The sequence below is a fragment of the Onychostoma macrolepis genome, chromosome 18 (assembly GCF_012432095.1).
Source record: "Onychostoma macrolepis isolate SWU-2019 chromosome 18, ASM1243209v1, whole genome shotgun sequence".
Taxonomy (NCBI): domain Eukaryota; kingdom Metazoa; phylum Chordata; class Actinopteri; order Cypriniformes; family Cyprinidae; genus Onychostoma; species Onychostoma macrolepis.
In genome coordinates, this window is record NC_081172.1 from 18783723 (window position 1) to 18789035 (window position 5313).

Below are 5313 nucleotides of genomic sequence, written 5' to 3' on the forward strand. Positions count from 1 at the left end.
ACGATCGTCCGGCGGCGGTGGCCACTCACGATCCTCACAGGATCCCGAAACAGCGGTGGCAGTTCACGATCGTCCAGCGGTGGTGGCCGCTCACGATCGTCCCGAAGCGGCGGTGGCCGCTCACGATCGTCGGCGGCGGTGGCCGCCACGATCGTCAGCGGCGGTGGCCGTTCACGATCGTCAGCGGCGGTGGCCGTTCACGATCGTCCCGAAGCGGCGGTGGCCGCTCACGAGTTCAGTGGCGTTCACGATCGTCCAGCGGCGGTGGCGCTCACAAGGTTCAGCGGCGGTGTCCGCACACAGGGTTCAGGCGGCGGTAGCCGTTCACGATCGTCAAACGGCGGTAGCCGTTCACGATCGTCGGCGGTGGCCACTCACGATTCTCACAGGATCCCGAGGCGGCGGTGGCCGTTCACGATCGCTTCAAGCGGCGGTGGCCGCTCACGAGTTCAGTGGCGTTCACGATCGTCGAGCGGCGGTGGCCGCTCACAAGGTTCAGCGGCGGTGGCCGCCACGATCGTCAGCGGCGGTGGCCGTTCACGATCGTCGAAGCGGCGGTGGCGTTCACGATCGCCCCAAGCGGCGGTGGCCGCCACGATCCTCACAGGATCCCAGCGGCGGTGGCAGTTCACGATCGCCCCGAACGGCGGTGGCGCTCACGATCTCACAGGATCCCGAGGCGGCGGTGGCCGCCACGATCCTCACGAGGTTCCAGTGGCGTTCACGATCGTCGGCGGCGGTGGCTGTTCACGATCGTCCGAAACGGCGGTGGCCGCCACGATCCTCACAGGATCCCGAAGCGGCGGTGGCCGCCACGATCTCACAGGATCCCAAACGGCGGTGGCCGTTCACGATCGTCCCGAAACGGTGGTGGCCGCTCACGATCGTCCCGAACGGCGGTGGCTGTTCACGATCGTCGAGCGGCGGTGGCCGCTCACGATCGTCAGCGGCGGTGGCGTTCACGATCGTCAGCGGCGGTGGCCGCTCACGATCGTCCCGAAGCGGCGGTGGCCGCTCACGATCGTCGGCGGCGGTGGCCGCCACGATCGTCAGCGGCGGTGGCCGTTCACGATCGTCAGCGGCGGTGGCCGTTCACGATCGTCCGGCGGCGGTGGCCGCTCACGAGTTCAGTGGCGTTCACGATCGTCAGCGGCGGTGGCGCTCACAAGGTTCAGCGGCGGTGGCCGTTCACGATCGTCAGCGGCGGTGGCCGCTCACGATCGTCCAGCGGCGGTGGCCACTCACGATCCTCACAGGATCCCCGAAACGGCGGTGGCAGTTCACGATCGTCCCGAAACGGTGGTGGCCGCTCACGATCGTCCCGAAGCGGCGGTGGCCGCTCACGATCCTCACGAGGTTCCCGAAGTGGCCGTTCACGATCGTCGAAGCGGCGGTGGCTGTTCACGATCGTCCGGCGGCGGTGGCCACTCACGATCCTCACAGGATCCCGAAACGGCGGTGGCAGTTCACGATCGTCCAGCGGTGGTGGCGCTCACGATCGTCCAGCGGTGGTGGCGCTCACGATCGTCAGCGGCGGTGGCGCTCACGATCGTCGGCGGCGGTGGCGCTCACGATCCTCACGAGGTTCCCGGTGGCCGTTCACGATCGTCCCGAAACGGCGGTGGCTGTTCACGATCGTCCGGCGGCGGTGGCCACTCACGATCCTCACAGGATCCCCGAAACGGCGGTGGCAGTTCACGATCGTCCCGAAACGGTGGTGGCCGCTCACGATCGTCCGGCGGCGGTGGCCGCCACAATCCTCACGAGGTTCCCGTGGCGTTCACGATCGTCCAAACGGCGGTGGCTGTTCACGATCGTCCGGCGGCGGTGGCCGCTCACGATCTCACAGGATCCCGAGGCGGTGGTGTCCGCACAAGGTTCAGGCGGCGGTAGCCGTTCACGATCGTCCGGCGGCGGTGGCCGCCACGATCCTCACAGGATCCCCGAGGCGGCGGTGTCCGCACACAAGGTTCCCGAGGTGGCGGTAGCCGTTCATGATCGTCCCGAAACGGCGGTGGCCGTTCACGATCGTCCCGAAACGGCGGTGGCCGTTCACGATCGCCCCGAAGCGGCGGTGGCCGCTCACGATTCTCACAGGATCCCCGAGGCGGCGGTGCCCGCTCACAAGGCTCCCGAAGCGGTGGAGCCAGCCATTGCCCGTTACGGGGTGGCAGCTCTCCACACACCGCTGGTGTGGCCGCTGGTTCTGCCCTGGGTCCCCATCCCGCCGGCGCTGCCTCAGTCCCCAGGTCCCCCTCCAGCACACGGACCTGGCCCTCCCCCATCCCTCCCCTTCCCCTGCTCCGTTCTCGCCTTGCCTTCCTCTTGGCTGGGTGCTTGGGAATGTCTGGAATCCATTCCTTAGAGGGGGGGTCCTGTCATGAGTCCGGGTCCGCAATGATCCCTCTCACCACCAGAGGTCGCCACTTCCCGTCTTCCCGGACTCAATTGCCGTTACTCCACACACCTGCCACTCATCACACTCCCAGCTGTTCCCCATCACCATGGACTATTTATACACCTCACTCCCGCTACTCTGTCTGGTGAAATAATTGTTCGTTGTTTGTGTAGTTGCTGTTCTGACTCTGGGGATACATGCACTGTGTTGCCGTTTCGTGTATCCCACTCCTTTACCTGTTTTGTTTTTGCCCTGTTGGCTTTTTCGTTGGTTATTAAAGTGGTTTTTCCCTGCATCTGGACCCAGACCTTGTTCCTTCCTTGCACATCCCTACCGTGCCGTGACAACTATATCTATAATTAACCATTTAGCCTAGGTGTTTTCACAAAGCGTCCCAACTACAATGTTATTGAAATTCACAATTAGTGCTGTAAAGTTGTTAACATGATTGATTAGTTCAAAAATCAGTAGTGACATGGCTAAACATTTAACTAGGCAGTCTTTCTCTATAAAAATTGATCCATTCTCTGTATCTCTTATCCTCTGTTGGATCGCAGGATATAAAATGTATTGGCTACATATGTTGATACAATTGTTCAACATTCAAAAAAATGCAGTGGTATAACAATAAATTGTCACAATATATTGTAATACTAAATGCAGATATATTTTGGATAGCGACAACTGTGTATCAAAAATTAATTTAATTTTTACGTTAGGTCAAGTAAGATTTATTGTCATTCTGCGATATATGTTGAGACATAGCCTACAGTGAAGAGAAATGTTGTAGGCTACCTCTGCAGTAAAAGTTTAAACAAGTATAAAACTATACATAGACAACCTACTGAAAGGAGTAGCACTACTCACATTTGTGAGAAAATCAAGTCACATTTCGTCATAAAAAGGCAAATGAGTCTCACAGTTGTAACACACAATACATATTTGTCCATACCTCTGCATTTTCTCTCAAATAGTTTTGCATTTACAAATCAGTTTGCATTTGTTTGAAAGACCAGTTTTCTTTGCAAAGCAGATTGTTTATTTGCAAAACACTGGATTTGTTTGATGAATATTGGCACAAAATTCACTCCATACTGGTGTCCTGTATACAGTAGCCCATACAAACATCACAGGGGATTTATCATTATCACTTGTTTCTCTAGATAATGTTATATGAAGCACCATTACTTCAAAGGAGTTATACTTAAATCCTGCCCTCTGAGAAATACTGAGAATATTGCTATAAACTGTAGCAAAACCTCCCCCTTTGCCTTTTGGATGCGATTCATTTTTATAACAGTAATCTTGGGGGGTAGACCCGTTTAAAATAATGCATGCATCTGGTTTTAGCCAGGTTTCTTTCAAACAGAGTACATCTAGGTTATGATCAGTGATCATATTTACAAAAAGCGCTTTTGTAGAAAATGACCTGATATTCAGTAAGCCAAGCTTTATCATTTGTTTCTCTGTATTATATAATTTTTTTAATTTGTTGAATGTCAATCAAATTGTTACTCTTAAATTGGTTTGGATGTTTTTTTGTATTTTCTAGTTCGGGGAACAGACACAGTCTCTATAGTGTGATATGTAGGTGAAGGAGTCTATATGTGCTGAGAATTAACTGACTTCTGTGACATGAGGTGACTTCCTGACCTGGGCCCCAGTTAGTCAAGTACGAACTCTAAGACTATGTGCCATATTTCTAGAGAGAAGAGCGGCACCACCCCAGGAGGGATGAACACCATCTCTTTTCAACAGGTCAGGTCTGCCCCAAAAACTCGTCCAATTGTCTATAAAACCTATATTATTCTGCGGGCACCACTTAGACATCCAGCCATTGAGTGACGACAGTCTGCTATGAATCTCATCACAGTAAGCAGGGAGGGGACCAGAGCATATTACAGTGTCTGACATCGTATTTGCAAGTTCACACACCTCTTTAACATTATTTTTAGTGATCTCTGACTGGCGAAGTAGAACATCATTAGCGCCAACGTGGATAACAATCTTAATGAATTTACGTTTAGTAAATGGCTGGTGTCTCTATTTTCACGTTCCGTACAATAGAATCACCAATAACTAGAGCACTTTCATCAAGTTTCTCAGTGGGTGCGTCACCGAGTGGGGAGAACCTGTTTGATGTTTTGCTCGGAACGGAAGAACGGTGTTTTGACCCGCGACTAGGCCGCCTCACAGTCACCCAGTTGCCCTGCTGCACGGGCTCTACCAGAACCAAACAATATACAGCACTCCCTGAGGTAGCATCCAAAGCAGTATCTACAGCCCTCACATTCTTACTATCCTCAACTAAAGTTTGCACCAAACAGGTGGGTGCAGTTAATATTCAGGTGACTGTGTGCACTGTGATTGGGTGGTGAATGAGCCTGGCTGATCTGTGACACAATGTTCTGACCTTGTGTTAGTGTCACCCTGGGAAACCATATGAAAACTTCCACGTATAGCCTACATCATTTAGTTAAATGTAAAGGGGCACTGGAAGTTACATATAATATATTCATGGTGCATTTGCTCTTTTGGTCCGCACCAAGAAAAACTAAAAACTTAGAAGTCTTGTCATATGAATGAAAATATATGCATGACTGTAGATGTTTTAGTCTTATTTTATTACATTAGTTACTAGAGGATTCCTATCTCATAAATAATAAGCTTTTAGCTGGCCCTGGCTATTTCATATGATTCATATTGTTTATCTATCTATTCATTCATTCATTTATTCATCCATTCATCTGTTTATTTATGTATATATGTAAATTGAAATCAGTAAATTTATGAAATATTCTCAAGACATTTGCTTGTGATTGTTTGTAATGTGTATTGTTTATTCTGTTTATTCAAGTAAAACAAAGACGCTATCAGATATGCATATCAGTTGGAGGTTTTCACAGCATGTAAAT